The sequence below is a fragment of the Vespa crabro genome, chromosome 13 (assembly GCF_910589235.1).
Source record: "Vespa crabro chromosome 13, iyVesCrab1.2, whole genome shotgun sequence".
Classification (NCBI taxonomy): Eukaryota; Metazoa; Arthropoda; class Insecta; order Hymenoptera; family Vespidae; genus Vespa; species Vespa crabro.
Window position 1 is genome coordinate 5,883,146 of NC_060967.1, and position 20,712 is coordinate 5,903,857.

A 20,712-nucleotide genomic window follows, 5' to 3' on the forward strand; every position below is an offset into this window, starting at 1 on the left:
TTGTTACTTGATGTGCAAAGTTTCTCTTTACATAGTGGATTGTCAACGATAAACCCACAGACATCGTCTACTGCTATTATTATCAAGACCATTTAAGATTGCGCGTGCTGGCACAGTTTGCCAAGAAGTTCGTCGTTCTGCTAATTACAAGTAAATCAACTTTATTTCTTTTAAATTACAGATGCTTCCAATGTACTAATTGATAGTTAAACATGTGATTTCTATAGTATAGCATTTGCAAGTCGAATAAGTAATGCATTTGAGATATATTTGTGAAAATAAAATTGTAATCTAGACATGTCCCTCGTAGAGCTTATTGCGTTGTACTTGTTTTAGGATTTTCAGCTCTTATTTTCGTAGTGTGTATTCTTTGTTAGGGTTATAATAGTGATTAGTGCAATCATTTTTAGGTTATTTATTCAATTGATTGTATTATATATTATGTATTATATTCGACTTTTCTCTACATCGTATATATACAGGTATACATATATCAGGATTGTTATTGCGAAGCGCGTAGTATACACATTCAGACATTCAGGTGACTGAATGTTACGATTGAAAAAAAGTTTTAAAAAACAGTTACGATTGAAAAAACTTGAAAAGCAAAAAGAGAACATTCTGTAAGATTTTGTGTTGTCGAACGGACCGTTAGTAACATTATTATATATATATATATATATATGTATGTATGTATGTATGTATACATATGTATATATATATATGTATACATATATATACTCTTCAAATTATTTTGTGAGATCAATTGTTTCAATCATTCGCTCTAAACCCTGATTTTACTTATTCGTGTGTATGTATATATATATATAAGTATGAAATGGGAAGGTCGAGAACTAGTTAGTCATGTGTGTGTGTGTGAGAAATGTAACGATCGACAGTTGAACGAAGCGATGAAATATTCTGGAATTAATTAGTCGTGTGTATGTATGGATATGTGAGGTAATCCGATTGGTAGTCAAGGAGAGCGTGATTTATCTTTTAACGGGTAATGTCTTAAGTAGGCTAGATTATGAGAAAAGAATTATAATTTCCAAGTTGTTACATCCTAGTTATAGTGTTTTTGTCAATAAAGTTCGTATTAACAAAGATTGACTGATCCGAATTAGTCAGTTCGTATCATCCAGTTAGGGTTTCAAAAAATATCATATATATATATATATATATATATATATATATATATATTTGATTTATATTAGTAAAACACTTTCATTTTATAATACATGATATTCTACGAATCGACGAAGCTCCATACACGGTACACTGGAAACGTAGGTTTATTTTTTACTGCTCTTCGTATGTAGTCGAAGTTAAGTTAAATGCGTGGTTTTAAAATTTTCAAGTATATTCTAATAAAAGAACATACATTAAGGACGAACTTTCTATTGTTCTATTTTGCTTGGTATTTTTTAGGAAAGTTGTTTTGTTTTTGCATGGTAAACAGGGAAGGTGACTTCCCTCTCACTATCCAGTAATGTGATCAAGGTACAATACAAATACAATACAAATAGAAGTACATAAGTAATATTATTTTCTTGTTGATTATATAATGGAAAATTTTATTTTATTTTATTTTAGGATAATTATCATTATTAAATAAACCAAAATTATTAATTCCTTTTTATTTCATGATGTTCTTTTTTATTTCAATTATTTTTTATTAATAAAAATTCAAGTAACCTCTTTTTATTTACTTAATATACATATACATTCAAGGAGTTTTCTTTATTATAATAATGATACTAGTAATATTGCTTTCGTTTTATATCAGATCTTATTGTGCAGTTGTCCATGCAACCATGAATAAGCCGATTCTTGTTTCAATAAAGTAAAAGAAGAATTGTGAAGCTGAGTTTTTATGTTTATTTAAATTTGTTTACGGTTTGCGATTTCAATTAATTTTGAGGAATATGTGTATTTGAATAGATTGCGCGAAAAACAATCTTAGAGTCAATGTTTGTTCGTATAAAGTTTTATTTAACTTCTTTTTTATAGTCACATAAACTTTACAGGTAACTCCCTTATAACGATATAACACGGTATTGAAATTGTTAGATTTTTATCTTTTCACTTATTTTATTTTATTTTGTTGAAAATATTTATATGAAATATTGAATAAGACAAGAAGAAACAAAAGACAATTAAACAAATTAATCAAAGAAGTATACATAAACATACAACATATCCAGAATAACTATATAACAATCACAGAAGATACTCTTTAAAGATCCCTGAAATCACTTTCACCAGTAACACAAGCAATAAGACACAAAATTCTTTTTGCAAAACAGTCAAAATATGTAAAAGATCAATAATACCAATACCGGACATACGAAAACTCGACGGCTCATGGCCGAAAATACAAAAGACCAAATAGAAATTATTGAAAATATTTATATTTATGTGCATGACATTAAAATTTCTTTTGTATGTTAACTTATTTGGATTACATAGATGAAATAGAAATTATTCTTATTAGTCACGTCAGTGGCTTTCTATATGATATAAAAAAAATTTTAATCAATGTAAGAAAAATTTCGGAAATTAACTTCATCTGTTCTATTAGATCTGAGTCTCGTGTAACGGAATTTATATATTGTCATTTTTATAGAATGGATTATTTGTGTTATACTGTTACTTCGGTTATCTGTATTTACATATAAAACAAACAATAGATATTAGCGAATTCAATTTATTGTCCGCCTCTTATTTAATGAATAATTATTGCGTAAAAGAGTTAGTGCATCACCTAAGATGATCAAGACACTAATACACTTCTTTTGTAGAATAATATTATTAAGTAAATATTTTTATATAATAAATTTTTATTATAATAAATTTAATACTAGTGGAGATAATTAACTTTTCACTGGATTGCAAAATAACACTGATAATAAATCTATTCTTTAACGAATATATCGATTTATCAAGAAACGGAAATTGTAAAGATACGGATTAATACCCCAGTCGGAGATATCGCGTTATTGTTTAATCCTTCTAATACCTTATAAATTTTCCGTATACCGTCCAAAAATGTTCAGAAAACTGTAGGATTTTAATCGTATTTGTTATCCGTTAAAATTAACATATTTCTTTCAAAAATGAAGATATTTTCACGTATTTTTTATTTTATTGTAAAATGTCTGTTGTTTTACGGGAAAAAAAGAAAAAATTATTGCCGAAGTCAAAATATAATGTCATTACATATGTTTAAAAAAGGAATACCTATTAAAAAAGGAATACCTACTTTATATAAAACATATAAATTTGATTTGTAATCTTTTTCAGATAATCATTGCGTCTCAAGTCAATTTCGATCTACATCGCAAATGAGTATTTTGGAACCACTGAACCATAGAACTTCTTAAGTAGTAAGTGAACAAATTCAAGTCGCTTTAGTATTTGTTATTGTAGTTGGGTTTAGGCCAAAGTATTTGGAAAACTACAAATGCTATTTGTTTATTATCTCTCGTGAAATACAAACTTACTCTTGTTCATTTGCTTGACATTCGATACTCGGCAAAACTGAATTATTCTGTTCTGATTTAATTTACCTTAGAAGTTTTATAATATTTAAATTTACAATATATGATACAAAATATTAAAGTGAGTACAAAATAACCATATATATGATACAAATTACAATATATATATATATAATAATATATTACATAATTTATATAATATAGTAGTTAAAGTATTATTTCTAGTATTCTTTCGATACTTACATATAAATGAATATTTTCCTAATCCTACATTATGGTGGCAATGAAAGTTTCGAAGCGACATAAGTTACTGATCATAATTTTTCCAATAAGTTATTGGCGAGCATGACTATTAGTAATTTTGTTTTAGGATTTTTCATTACCTTTTTTCCTTGTTTTCTTATATTATGCATGCCTGTTTTTATTAGCCAAGCTTAAGATTTTATTTTGTCAATTTAAAATATTACATTTCTCCACTTTTTCATCCAGTGAACGTGATCATGTACAAACTTCAATTTCGGCTTTATGCTTCCCAATTAAGGGAGATTATTACTTTAATTATTTGTATTTAATATGTTTGCTCCTTTGCAGAATATAACGCATATTTCTTACAATTGTTTACACTTCTTTGGCGATTTGTTAGGCAGTCTCTTTGTAATTCGAAGCAACGTATAGAATATTTTTTTTATATTACATATTCTTTACAATTTATCAGTAATAGATATTATGTAAATTGTTTATGTATGAAAAGTAGCATGTGGACAATGTGTCCATTGAGTCATCGTCTCTATTTATATGATCATATATTTAATATAATTCATGTTGTTTAATTTTTTACTTAGTCTTCAGGATATATATTTCGAGCCTTCGAAGTATTGGATGTATTTCTATAAATATTATTGACTATTGAGATAAATTTATGCCTTGTGAAGTGTTGTTTCTATGTGATCAGTGAATGTTTCTATTTGGTCTTTTGTATTTTTGGCCATGAGCCATCGAGTTCTCGTATGTCCGGTATTGGTATTATTGATCTTTTACATATTTTGACTGTTTTGCAAAAAGAATTTTGTGTCTTATTGCTTGTGTTACTGGTGGAAGTGATTTCAGTGATATTTAAAGAGTATCTTTTGTTATTTTTATATTGTTATTCTAGATATTTTGTATGTTTATGTTCATTTCTTTGATTAATTTGTTTAATTATCTTTTGTTTATTCTTGTCTTATTTTTCTATCACTTAGCTTTGTCTTGTCATCTTTGTTTTAGTTTAGAAAATATTTTCAGAATAATTCAGGATTCTTTTGGATGAATCATTTTATGTAGTTGTTCTTCACGCGGCCTTTTGTATAACATCTTTATGTTGTTAACTATTTCTTCAATTCGAAGAGGAGTCCTTAGCATAATGTTAATCTTGGCAGGGCATAAATTGCCGAGATTGAAAACGAATTATTGGTGACAAAACATTTCCGAAATAATTATCTGGTAGAAGTTAAAAAAAACAATTCCCTTATAATTCCTCCCAATAGATAGTATCTCTTTTATTGATAAATATCGGTTTTCGAAGTACTTTGAGCGAGCTCATCTCTTCTGCTCCATGATTTTTCGGCTCCAGTTGTGATTTAGCTTTAGAAATGGAACATTTTTTTGACGCTTGAGAAGCAAATTATAATCCGACGGAGCAATCTCTTTCTATAAGAATATATTGAACCCATATATCGATCTTTGAAACAAAATCAAGTCGTTTCACGTAGTTGGTCGAATACAACAGATTTAATTTCATAGTGATGTCTTGTGTTATTATTGGGCAGTTTGCAGTACCTTTATTTTTAGTTTTTATCAGCATCAATTGGCCTTCCAGAACGTGATGCATCTTCAATATCAAAATTGCCGGACGAAGTTTTTCAATTCAGTTTGAGTACTGGGGTCCCGTTAAGACATCTTCTCCATATATGTCACGTAACTTTTCCCTCGCTTGAACAGCATTTTTACCTTCTTGGTAATAAAAAAGCAAAATATGCAAAAATGCAACTTTTGATATTTCATTTTTAATAGGACACCAAGAAAAAACAACTGCACAGAATTAAACAGAATTGTTTACAAATACTCCTTTAAATGTTAGGTGTTAAAATATATAATAACAATATAGTTTAGCATGAAGTTAGTAGCTTAAAAATACAACTAATATCTCTGTTGGGTTAAAAACGAATTTACTTTCCGAACAACACAATTTTTTTGATACGTGTTCTATTCGCTAAGGAGGTGGAGAGAAATTAGGAATATTTATGCTTACTTGTACAGATTCCAAACATGGATTGTGCAAATTTTCAGTTTGAAAGTTTCATGATATCAATATTTCTTTCTGGTATTAATCCTCATCTCTTCTTCGTTCTGTAATTTCTTAAACTTTTAGTTACGAGACGACTTTCCGCGGGATTGTATCTCTGTACAGCATGTTTTCAAAGGACCTGCCCGAAAACTGTGCATGACGCTATATACTATGGCATTAAATCGAAGTAGATTTATAAAGGAATAAATCATAATTTATTTATGCATTTTTATGTAAAAAGTTTGAAAAATACGCAAAAAACTAATAAGAAGAAATATACTTCATTAATTAATAGTATAATTACATATGATAAACGACGTAGAGTCACAATCATCACATTCGTACCGCGATCTTCTCCTTATATCATTTTTGGAGCCCCTTACAGAGTTTCGCAACGTTTTTTTGCTATTTATAATTTTATAGAATGACGGGTAATATTTATCTGTTAATCATAATGACTTATAGGCAGTAGATTTATTACGATTGCTATAATTATTGTTTAACGTCTTATGCTTCTTGACTATATCTTTTAGTAATTGAAGGTGAAATGTACGCATTGTCACTTTTTCATCTTGTACAAACAAAATGCATTCCAAACAGTCACATCAAGGAAAAAATATTTTTTGTACCATTTAGTACTTTTCTTGATGGATTCAACGTTAGTTATTATTTTATTTCTATTCTAATATCTACCGTGCCCATATTTGCAGTATAGTCCATTATGCAAGACTGTTTTTCGGATAACTTGCTTCATTCGGTAATTTAATCTTTTTGTGATTATAAAATCTGCGAAGTGAAAAGTGATCAGCATTTATACTTTGTGTTTGCCTTGCCATTTGAGCGATAACATATTAGGCAAAGACCGAAACATATTTCACGTGCCTTTAATTTTTCATTCATGATAATCATATCCTTTCTTCGATGTTGTTTTACAGAACGTTTGTTGTATTATTCTGGAGATAAGCGAACAAAGTCAGGCTAATATACCAATTATTAATAAACAGGTGTGCTTTTTTCATATATATGGTTCTAATAATGAAATTACAATTTCACCTGATTTTTCGAGAGACTTTTCAGTTATTTTTATTATCTCCGAATACCTGCCTGCATATACAATAAAATTTGAAACGTATCCATTATTACAGTTGCAGAATGTAAAAGATTTGATGCCAAATCTATTCCGTTTGGACAGAATATATTGTTTGAACGATAACCTGTCTTTGTATAATAATAAACTTTAATCGATGCATATGTTACAAAATGGATTAAAATTATTTTGAAATGAAAGGCAGGGATTACTTTAGAATTCTCATATTTTTATTAGCTTATCACTAATTTCGCTGAAATAAAGCATTCGCACGAGAAATATTTATCTATATCTATTTATTATGTATCCGAAAATATTAATACGCAAAAATTTATCTTTCGTCTAACATTCGAAGTAATGCAATTTTTTAACTCGCGACATTAATAACATAGTTGCAAAAAAACAATAAATCTCACTTAGAGTTGCTGCTTGTTCATGAGGTTTTATAAATGAACACAGAATGTTTATTTTATGTCCGATTTTTCTTTCAACTGATTTGTTTCTTCAACAATTAATTATATCAATTCTTCGGAAAAGAATAGCTCGAAGTAGTCTAACGGAACAGCAAATCGATTAGTTCCTGTTTTCATTCCAGAGTCATTTGAATTAAATTTATGAACTTATTTTTGTTACTTGATCATTATTGTTATCACTATTGTTACTTAATGTGCGAATTTCTTTCCACATAGTGGGCTGTCAGCAATAATTTGACCACAATTGATGACCCCGCGTGATCTTTGTGCATCAAGAGTTCCTATAAAAGGAAAAACGTATCGGTGTCAGCCATACTGCCTCATCATAGAATTCATGACTCATGTTCAGAACACTTGAAAAAGAATCACAAACATCGAACTCCTTATTAAGAGCCAACAGTATAATACAGACTGAAATATCAGACAGTCTCTAAGGCCCTTGATCAAGATACGATCGAGCTGATTTCAAACGTGATACAACAGGATTCAGCGTGAACCTGAATTCAATCTCCATGAATTAGCAACAACGGCAAGTTTAACACAGAAGATACAGACCACAAAGGAACTCATTCTGAACAAAGGAATCAAAATAACAACGGACAATGGACGCCACGAAACACTGCGACAGCTTCACCCATCGCAACAGCGTCAATAACAGGAACAATAGCAGGAAATACATCTGATGTGTAGAACCTGTAGAATTATAATCAATCACCAGGCTATAACATTATATTGCGTTACAAATGTTATTCGATGAGTAAACATAAATTGGCGGCATTCACCAAAATTCGACCGGATCTCTGGTTCATCATGGCTGAGGCTGAATTCACTACTTTTGGATTCGTTGATGATAAATTAAAATAACTGACTGTACTTAAGACTCTGATTTGAGATACAACAGGAGCCCGCTATAGGTAAAGATACAACTCAGAAACGCAGTAATCTCACGACTATCTGATTTCAGACAAAAACAAAGAAACTTTTAGCTGAGTCAATGCTCCCAAATAGAACACCTCAGCTGCGAAAATACGCGAATTGGCTGATGGTTTCGCTGATGATACCATATTGCAACAACTTTGGCTTGAACGATTACCAGCATACATCAAACCCTATCTGATTACCACAAGTAAACTTCCACTTGATACTATAGTCGAGTTTGCGGACCGTTTTTATGTGCTGATGCCTTAAGATCAACAGAATAACCAGGTTATGTATGGCAACCTTTACACGTTATCTTGCATCATCGGCTCTTTATGACATTGAATCAAAGTTCATAGAAATTCAAAAATTTTTTGTGATGGAGATCAATGAGTTCATATCACAACTCATTCTAGTGCAACAACAAATTCAACAATTACAGGCTCGACAATCTCTGACGCATCATAATCGCAGCAGTCCAAGATCATCGACACCTACTCACAATGGAATTTCCTAATATCACCAAAGTTTTGGCAGTGAAGCAAAACGCTGCCATTTACATTGTAAATTCGCTTCAATGACAACCTGACAACAACAAATCTGGGAAACTAACGTCGCTGTCTTCAGTAAGAGCAGTGAAAGATAGCAACACCAGACCAAAAGAGCTCCGACTACACTACCAAACAGAAATTCCAGATTGATTCTGGGTCGGTCGTGTTCATAACATCTGCAAAAAAGTTTCATAAAAATAGAAATACCGACTCACACTTTATGCTGCAAATTCATCACAAATATACGGCACTAAAATCATCAACCTTGATTTAAATCTCCGCAGAGATTTTTGATGGTCTTTTAACATCGCAGACGTGGAAATAGCAATCATCGGAACTGATTTCTTAATTCACTACAACTTGTTGATTTATTTAAAATACCAACAATTGATGGATCCAGTGTCTCATCTCTTGTCAGAAGGTAATGCAATGGAAGCACAGCATTACGACATCTCATCTATAAGTTCAGATTTATCCACTGAGTATGCTGAACTTATAAAACAATTCGTTGAAATCTGTTGGTCGATTAGCAAGACATACTTAAATTAAAAAGCACGTCCATTTGTGCACAAAATTATTACTCATGGTCCACTAGTCCTACTGCAAGAGCACGTAAACTAACGGGTGAAAAGGCAGCGGCGGCAAAAACTCAAATCAGAGAACTTCTGAACTCCGGAACCATTAGATACTTCAGCAGAATGTATGCCAATCCTATTCATGTGATACGAAAGAAAGACAACCTGGAGAATGTGCGATGACTATCGTAAACTCGATGGGGCTACTGATCCTGACATATAGTTCTCCGCTCATTCACGATCTCTTTCCGTGTTTACACGATAGAAAACATTACAGCAAATTCAACTGCGAAAAGCATATCTATAACTATCTATGCACGTAGATAACATTGAATAACTGGCATCATAACACCTTGGGTTGAGTACTTAGGTATGCCCTTTTGTCTAAAACACCCCATCCAGTTGTTCCAACAATTTATGGATGCTCTTTTAAGAGGCCTGGACTTCGTCTTCGTCTACGTGGATGGCATTCTGGTATTCTCAGACGATGAAGACTAATATCCGGAACACATACACTTTAAATGCTTAAAGGACAACCTTATTATGAATCTCAAACACTGCCTGTTCAACCAATCGGAAATAAATTTCCTGGCTTATACCATTAATAAACATGGTAACATGCCAACGTCCGAACGATGGCATTAAAGGATATCAGAAACCTAAAACTATCGCTGAACTTGGCAGATTTCTTGGCACGATCAACTATCATTACTGTATACTTCAGGAAATTCAGATCATTTTGCCTCTCAACAGTTACCTTAATGTGTCAATAAAAAATGATATATCCAAGATCGCATGGATTCCCGAAGCCAATAAGGCAGTTGAAATATGCAAAAATACTTCGCAACAATCACATTGCTCGCTTTTCCGTTTTCTAACGTACCGATGACTCTCACAACCAACGCATTCGCAACTGCTATCGGAGGTAAACTAGAACAGCTGGAAGATGATACCTAGAAACCCATATGGTTTTTCTCCAGATATCTGAACCAGACAGAACAGAAATGCAGCACATACGATCGTGAACTTTTTGCTATTTTAGCATCAGTCAAATTTTTGCATCATTTGCTTGATTTCCGTCAGTTTGTCATCAAAATGGACAACAAAAGACTTACTTTTGTCTTCAAACTAAAACTGAACCAAACATCGGAACGTCAACTACTATAGCTCGAATTCATCTCACAATTTTTCACTCAATTAGTCTATATGAAGAGAGATGATAACACGGTCGCAGATATACTATTCTGCAATAATACTATAAACATGCCATCCATTCTCACATCTCTTGAAATCCTACACGCACAACTGAACGACAATGATCTAGCTAATCTGATCAGAGATACAACTTCATTGAAACTACGAAAACTCACACTAGAACCAGGAATGAACATCTATTGTGACATTTTCTCAGGTTTCATCAGACCATTCTTACCAGAACCATTACGCAAGACAGTTTTCAAAGTCATTCATAATCATTCACATCATAGCGACCACATCTCTAAATTTATGCGAAAAATACATTTGACCTGATCCTTACGGACGCATTCAAATGGTCTAGAGAATATCTTGCTTGCCAAAGAGGAAAAATTCACCGTCACAATAAGATCAAGCCAATCCACATAGTCGTACTTGATAACCGCTTTAACAATATTCATTAGGACATCACCTTTCTACTGAAGGTCAAACATTACCGATACTGCTTAATTCTTTTGTGACGGCACCCCTGTAGCATACTTTGTTGTCTTCCGCGAAAGCACAGTAACACTTTCTCAGTAATACTTTATAGCGATCTCTACTCATTATTCTGCAAAAGATATCTCCTCGCAATAATTCATTTTTGCTCCGATATTCATCAATTGATAATTTCTTCTGTCTAGATATTAGTAAGCAAATAGCGATAAAACAGTACAGTTCGTCTATCTTTGTCCCAGGTTCAGGATTACTATTATTTCTTCGTCTCCAATGATTAGTTGTTTTTTTCAACAATGGAAGCTATCAATTCCCCAGATACGAATAATTTGAAAAATTGCAAAATTATTTAAGAATCAGATATGTCTGTTTGAATTCCCTCTTGTTGTCTTGTAAAATCATGAATGGTGAGCCCACAATTTTGAGAGGTCCATCTGATTTCATTCGGATTGATGCTTTGTAAATTAACATCTTCAGTTTCATCAGATTTCAATGTATTAAGTAAACGTAATCACCTTATTTTACGAAATGATGTATTTATGTAAGATTCGTTTACATCATATCTATCAGTCTCGCTAACCTGTTTTCGTTTTATATTACATTTTATAACTTTGAGTGCTGAATACTCGTTGCCTATGCGGTCCGTACGGACGGCGCGTGGCAGGCGCTGACGATCGCTAGGGACTAAATTCTTTTTCGTGCAGTATGGATCTCGTCGACGGTGTATGACACATTATAATATAGTATACAATCCAACCACTATTCCGTTGTCTATTCCGCATTGTATGAAAACATTCCTATTTTCAAAATTTACTGTTTACTCACCTGCTAGAATTTGAAATCCCAGTAATTTGATAATTATAATGTATTTGGATATTCAAAATCAGATAATTTAACAAATCATAAGAAGAATTATATAATCATGGAAAGGCTTCAAATATATATATATTTTAAGAAACTAACATTTAATACATTGATTTTTTAAGAAAAAACAATAGGAAAATTAATAATTCATTTGCGTATGATAAATCTCAAAACAAGTATCAACACATAATGCGACGTCGTATTTTTTACATTCATATGGTGTATCCATCCTTCTTTGCTGTCTTCTACAGACAACATATTTCCTTCTTGTCGATTTTCTCTCTGCATTTAAAATTTTTGAAGGGAAATGTCTCTCAGTCAAACGAAATGGTAGGTTTTCTATGCTTCTTTTGCCACCGCCCACTTGTTTTCTATTTTGCAGGTATTTTTGCAGAATTTGTTTGATTAATGATAGATGAAAATCCTTATATTGTAGTTTTTTTACCAGTCATACATTGATACAGGACATACGAGTTATATAATGAGATGTCTACTAAATGGAAAAAATACTTCTTATACCACTTTAGATATTTTCTGCATGAATTGTACTTAGAACCATGTCAACGTGGTCTACAGAGCCCATTTTGATGTTGTAATTTGCAACACATTCTGGTTTTAACTTGGGCGATCATGTAACATAATTTCTTTGACCAGATTCTATCACTTTCGGTTCGTGAGCACTTGATAACATCCATACATCATTTCTATCTCGTCACTTCAATGCCAATAAATTATCTGAACATCTGTAATCAAATTGCCTTCTTGTCAATTTTCCCTCGATATGGAACATATCTCTTCTGTTTTTCTGTACTGTCCCAAACGCATTAGTTTTATGTTCATGAAGTACATTATATAAATGCGGGCTTGTGTACCAATTATCTGTTATCGATGTATGGCCCATTTCAAGGTACGGATGTAAAAGTGTCATAACATCTGTCGATTGCCCAATGGCTGTAGAATTACTTATAATATCTGTATTTTTTCCGATATATACTATATAATATAATACATAGTTTGTTGTGCAGTCTCACAAGATAAATTGTTTGATACCAAATTTACTTATTTTGGACGGAATAACTTTTTTAAAGTAACACCGAGCTTTGAATAACATAAGGCTTTCGTCAATGCACAAATCTTTGTACGGATAAAATGACTGTGAGAAAGAGTTCTTCAGAGTATCTATTATAGGTCATATTTTTATCAATGGACCATCAATTTGTACATTATTATAATTAAATTGCAACATTTGCAATAATATCATGTATTTGTCTCGCGCAATAGTTCTTCGAAGAATATTAATTTTTAACACGTGATCGGTCGACTAATACTCTTTTAGAGTCAATTCTTCACCCGCGGCATTAACATCGTGATAGCCAAAAATCCGTACATCTCACATATTGATGTGTCTTTTCAAGTATTAATACGAGAATACGTTTTAATTGTAGTGTTTTCAATAACAAATATATAATAATTGTTCGTCTCCTCAGTAATATGTGAAACTAACCCTTTTGAAAAGAAGAGTTGAAAAGCATCTAAAGGCGTAGCTTCTAGATTTAAATTTCCTTTTACTTAAATGCATCATAATTTCCACTTAAATCTGCCGTTTCATTCAAGTCGTCATCGCTGTCGTTTCTTGTAATAATTTCTTCAAAACTGGAACACATTTTTAAAGTATGAAACAGGGGTAAATAACAATATGAAAATTACGTGCACTATAAGTTTAATATAACAATATGCCAATGCAACAGTTAGAACTGTACGACGTAACAAATGAAATGAGATATCAGAAACTAACTGAAATGGCGTCTAAAACTAAATTATGTTTTTCATCGTTGCTAAGTGATGAAGTTTCTGATTGTCGGAGACAGCGTCAGAATGTTGGACAATAGAAACAATTGCCGAACATATAAGTTTGAAAATAATACACTGATTATTTTTGCCAGGCGCTTATTTGCATCTATAGTCCATACTGATAAAATCTGCCGAGCATGTATTTGCGTCTATAGTCTATATCGATAACTTTCACTGGAAGCATATGTGTGCCCATAGCACTCAAAGGATTAATATGCTATTGGTCGGTTTGCGATAAAAAGCCGATTAATAGGCTATCGGTCGGTTTGCGATAAAAAGCCGATTAATAGGCTATCGGTCGGTAAAGTGTTAAGTCATTGATTCAGTCGAAAAAACATAAAAACATGGTATCTCGTGATCCGTACGCAATGTGTTAAAAAATCAAGGGTAGTGAACAGTTTTAACAGGTTTTTTAAAACTGTTTTTGGTAGCTTGTGACTGTTTTATTGAGGAGTGAGTAATAAGAATTGCTGAGCAGTATACCTTGAAGGCATTTTTGTTAAATTATAATCAAAAACATTGTGGTTTTTGTATATTTAAATAAAATTATTCCAATGGTCAGTATTATGACTCCAGCTGTTTATTATATGAACATAAATGATATAGTCAATATTCTGCATAACGAAGATCGTGTGTTGATGTTATATTTTGCAATAAGAAGATTGTGCATTAAAATATTCTCTGATGACACGTTAATATACGTTAACTGGTGATAGCTGTACGGAATTGGAGAGAAAGGTGAATGAGGCTTTAAGCATTGTGGAAGAATGGATGAATTAAAAATGAATGAATTAATTAAAAATGAATACAGGGTAAATTTAATACGTAACTATAAGTAATGTAAGGAATGAGATGAGACGAAAAATTGTTTATATATAGAGCTAGATAAAGTGGAAGTAATGAAGTATCTTGGTATAATGATTGATGACAAACTTAGTTTTTAAGACCACTGCGAATACAGGTTAAAAAATTAGGAAAGAAAGTTTTCTGAACAGAGTAGTCCAACAGAGCAGGACTGCTCACATAACCATTATCAGGATATACTAGATTCATAGCTTATAAAGCTATTATTGCATCTAATTTTGAGTATGGTGCAACAGTGTTAGTGGATATGAGTGTAAAGGAGTAGAATAAACTGCACATTAAAGTTATAAAATTGAGAGCTCATCTTAAATTGAAAATTTTCAATTTGGGCGAAGAAGAAATAGAATATGATGAAGACCAGATAGTAGAAATGATAGTGAACCAAAATCATATGGACAATACACAAAATGATTCTATATCCAAATTTTGAAGAAGATATTTAGAAAACGTAATAGAGTTAGTAGTATGGAATGTAAAGGAGAGATGGTACACTGATAGTTTATGTGGATGACGCAATGCACGCTGCGATGTTAGAAAATGGAAAAATATATACTGAATGGATGACAATGCTGTTCCATGTATAGGTAATGATTTTTTGAAATAAATGACGTACGAAGGTTATTATTTTAATGATTGCAATTATCAGAGTATATTTGTTGAAGTGAGATAGAATTGTTGATGTTCTTGTGTGATTATGTACAATTACTTGTGTTGGCTATTTCTAAAGCCTGTAATGCTTAATAAAATTTGGATGTCTAGATGATGTGTGTCCGAAAGATGTATGTTACGATGTAGATTGTGCTGGATATTTCCGTCTGAGAAATAGCTAGTGATATTGATAAGACTCGGTTGTCTAACTGGTGAGTACGAATGCTTGGATGCGATAAATGTAGATTTTTTTAAAAATATCCAAGAAGGAATTAATGAATTAGGGAAGGAAAATGGAAAGGGAAAACAATATTCTTATTGGTGGTGATGTTATAGTTCGTTTGGAATGTATAACAAATCTCATGTGTGATTCTATGTTCTGGTGACTTTGTGGACCTATGAGTGTTACATTGTTATTTGAAGGATGTTTAGTTCAACACATTATCGAAGACTAAGTCTAATTATACCTAAGCTCGGACAAAGATAGCAGAAAGGGGAAGAAATGACTGAGATACATTGAAAGAGTTACAAATAACATTATGTTAAATATGACTAATTACATACAAATCAATTAATCAGTTTAAGTTTCGGTGTCCCATGGAAGTGGGCAGAATCTCCTTGCAGGCCTTTTGCAAATTCAGTTTGTGATTTCGATCGTGGCATAACGCAAATCGCCGTCGGAGCCAGTGATCTCTTTCGACGCGTATCAATGACCACAACAATGGTGGAATCTTCTTTTTATGAAATATTCCTATATCTTCTGGTTTTAACGATCCGGCTTCGCTTTTCCATTTTGTGCATTGCTGCAACTCAATGTCAATAGCCGAGTGATCACCATTTCCAAAAATGTTGCTGATTTGTTCAATTTGCTGTCATCGTGATTACCGGCTTTCTTTGGTATCTAGCAATTTAGGCTTTGAAAGAGCGGCGAAATGGTCTCTAATTGGAAAATGCGAGAGACTGAATTGGGTATAATTGTTAGGATTGTTAAACAATGTGATGAGGGGTTGGGAATTAACCCTTTCGTTACGACAGTGTGCTCCGTCGGAGTGACACCGCTGAATGGCCACAGTACCGCCAGAGTAGCACCACTGAACGGAGCACTGGGTCGGAAAGTGTGCATTTTGCGCTTATCAAACTTGTGTTCGGTGCAGCCTTGTCATTCTCCGGATCGTACTCTTCTTTAAGTGTTACACAACGACATATTTGAAGTTTTTGTAATTATTATAAAGACAAATATAATTTAGGGTAATTGATATGTCAAATTAAAATTCCCAATAATTTTATTCATAATGACAAATTTTAAAGCAAGGGTCGATACACAATCCGACATTACAGTTTTTACATTTATACGTAGTTTATACTTTTGTCATTCGCTTTGCAAACGACGTACCTTCTTGGTTATTTCCTGCCGATATATAAACCGACGGAAAATGTCGTTCCGTTAATCTCAGTACACGATTATTGCCCGTTCGATGTTGATGGTTTATACTTTGATGATACTTTCCCAGTATTTTCCTAATTAATTGCAACTGAAATTTTGCCATAGATAAATTTTGAGATAAGTGCCATCGATGTGCAGTATGCCTAAAAACAAAAATATCGCGGGGCTGATGGTCAATCGATATCACGCTGAAGTCGTCTATATCCGACGCTCGAAGCGAAAGGGTTAACCACAGTAGATAGGGACAGAGATAATCTTGTTAATCCATTCATGCGCGCGCATTAATTAGATGACGAGGCATTTGGCTATTTTTTTAAGTAGGAGGGGAGAAATGCATTACACACAACAGTCATATTATTGCTGCTCGTCTGGGACTTATCACTGTGACAATTCCAGTAAAAAACCCACTTCTCTACTTCATTATGCCTAATTTATAAGCTGTACGATGATGTTGTGGTCTATTATCCAACTCCGGTGCGTTCTTCTGGTCCTCTTGGTGTGACAGATTTCGCATGATTGAACATCCAGGACCAAAAGAGACATCCAATCAGGACTTGTTAAAATCACCATGAGTTTGGTTACTTTGAGAATGCAGTTGTATGTGAGGTATTGGGCAGATTTTTTGCTCCAAATAACTCTGTATATTAGAGTTATTTACATTCTTCACGTCGTATCTTTTCTTGATATGCTCCTTCAGCTTTTTATATTTCTCTGTTTTGATTTGATGCGCGATAGCAATGTTCCTTTTCTACGATATTGTGGGTTTTGTGAAGTGCCCGTTTCACATAAGAGACAACCGCATTTTTTCGATCCATCCGTGCTTTGTGTGTTCGGTACCGCTTCTGCAGAACGTGAACTATCGTCTCAATCGCTCCACATCTCGCCAGATATGTGCGGTCAGTTATTCTGCCACTTGTTATTCTAGATCTAGTAGACAGTGCAACGATTATTATTTTAATTGAGTTGACGAAGTCACGCTCAAATTGGAATCTAGTGTCATTAATTATCCACTGGTGTTGTTGTGGGGCTTCTCTTGATTCTTTGTCATCCAATGTTTTATGGAGAGCTTTCGCCCAACTTATCTCCAGTTTTTCGCTAGAATCGACAGAGTTGTCCGTCACGTAATCTCCTTTGAGCACTTCCAATTTCCTGTTTAACGTAGGAGTCGTTTACATCGTCAGTCCTTCCGCCGTTTAGGCGATGCCACCGATGTACTGGCTTAAGCAACTTCATGGATTGAATTGGCATCTTTAACAGGTTGAATGCCACGGAGGTCACCGGTGACCAGCACTTAACTTGGCTGTGACGTCATGGGGGTCACTGGTGAACTGCGTGCTCAGATTGAAAAAAAAAAAATAAAAAATTTGGACAAATGACAATACTTATAAATTTTTATTACTATCATTGTTGATGTGGTGGTGTGAAGAAATGAATGCAGAATAAAACATTTGAAAATAGTTTTATTTATACATGTAATATAGTTTTATTATGCTCGTACGTTACGTTGTGTCGTATTGGAACATTTTAAACAAAAAAAGGGTGAACCAGCACAGTCTTTACAATATGTCACGACTTTTTTGCTACAGTTTTTTGCAATTATTCTTCCTAGCTTCTTTGGATTTTTTTGGTAACAAAATTTTGCAAAATCTTCGCACCGTTCGAGCATTTCCCGGCATTGCTTTTAATTTATGTCGTGGTTTTCTCCGCAAGCTTTCACGTGGAGAAATGGAAACTTCAGCATCATTATCACGACACTTTGTTAAATACAATGCAACTTTCATCCTGAAGTCGGAAATTTAAATATCTTTTCTTGTTACCTGTTTGAATAATATCATTGAATTTACCATACATGTATTCAATAAAAGTTCTATTGCTAATTTTTTATACCATTTTAAAGTTTTGCAAAGTGGTGAATTATAAGCTATCATTTGGTCTGATAAATCGACTGATGATTTTCCTAGATTATATTCCACAACCATTTTTGGTTTTTCACACTAATAAAATTTCTTATCTATAGTAGTCATTTCTGCCGAATGTTTCGTTGAAAACATCAATACGTTTCTCTTGTCTTTCCATTTTAAAATTGTGATTCCGGATTTATTTTCGCGAGCAATGAGTTCTCCACGTTTTAAATTTTTGAATACTACTTCTACAGAATTTCCACGTTGATTTTTTCGTAGTGTACCCATTAAATGTGCATTCTTTGCTATTAACTTTTCTGCCAGATGAACACTCGTATACCAGTTGTCTGTGCAGACAGTATGCCCTTTACCCAATATATCTTTGCAAATATACATTACAATATCGAACGATACGGTACCTGCTGTTTTATCTCTATTTTTTTCTTTTCCCGAATATACTTGAAAAGAATAAGTATATCCTGCACCACAGCATAATTTAAAAACTTTAATTCCATAATGATGCCGTTCCAGTTTCAAATATTGTCGAAATATTATGCGGCCTTGAAAGGGGACCAATGATTCGTCTACACATAATATTTTATCTGGATTGTAGAACTCTTTAAACTTCTGTTTAATATGTCGATAATGTGAATAATTTTGGATATTCTATTACTATGATCGTTTTCTTCATTGCTACTAAATTGAATAAACCATAAAAGTAATTCCAATCGATTTCTCGGCATTACTGTACTTGGGAATGTCTGGTGATCTTCTTCATTTCTACTCCAATACAGGTGAATTTTGGGTATTCGCACTAATCCCATCCATATAATTAAGCCAAAAAATCGTTTTATTTCACTCGGATTTGTTTCAATCCATCTATCAAGACGACGTGATTGCTGTTCTGATACTATTTTCGTAGCATATTTATTTGTTTGGTTTGCAATTATTTCATATATTTCATTCGAAACAAAAAGACAATAAAAACTACGCGGTTCAGTAAATTCCAAAATTTTAGAATGATGTGTATTGATCTCGGATAAATTAGAAAATATAATCTTTGGTTGATTACACGAAGATATATGCCAATTTATATCACGTACCTCTTCTTGTGTATTATTTTCGTCATTATTACCGTCATCTTCAAATTCGCTTTCATTATATGATTCAATTCGACGGCGACGTACTGAATATGGTATTATCATATCAGACAAACTGCTCGAGGAACTTTTCTCACTATCTGACAATACTCGGCATCGTTTGGAAGGATTTGGTAAAATTATATCATCAGTTGAATTGCTTGACGCAGAATCTTCATTTGAAATCATAACTAAAAAATTAAATAGGAGATACGAAATGCAAAAATTTCTGTAGTATATAAAAGTATAATAAAGGTTCTTATCTGATTGTTTAACACTCTAGAAAATAATAAAATCGTGACACTATTATGCAACAACGCGAAGAAGCAATATGAGATAATTGACGATCGCGCGAAATCGTACGCCAGCGCTACGGGGATCCGCGTGACCCCCAGTGACCCTCGCCGCGATTAACTTGCCAAACATGTTTATACGCTGTAACTTATTTATTGCAGATATTTCAACATTATATGTATCGCTAAATAGAAAATTTATCGTAGCGCCACGGACAATCTCGGTAAAATTGGTGTGACAATCAACCTGTTAACGTTAGCATGAAAATAGGCTGTTATTGTCGTCTGGTAGCCCTAGCCATGTTCTTGTATAAGCTTTTACTATGCTGTCGATCTTCTATAACCGTTTAACTGCTGACGTATTTTTTCGGATATATGCCAAAACTGCGGTACTAATTGCGCGTGTATGGGAAAAAATGTAAAACACTTTTCATACAACAAACTCACTTGTATTGCTTTCCAACAACAAAAATTTTAAAAAACCATTTATTTACATGAATTCGTTTTAATTTTGTGAATAAAATAGTGAATAAACACTTTTAATTCAGTCAAATTAACACAAATAATTTCTTATGGTCTTTTACACGGG

At 32.8% G+C, this 20,712-nt stretch overlaps 1 pseudogene; it reads right to left on the reverse strand.

The window, feature by feature from the left end:
• Window positions 1-3,683: 3,683 nt before the first annotated feature.
• LOC124428842 lies at window positions 3,684-13,964 on the reverse strand (annotated as a pseudogene).
• Between the last annotated feature and the right edge of the window lie 6,748 nt (window positions 13,965-20,712).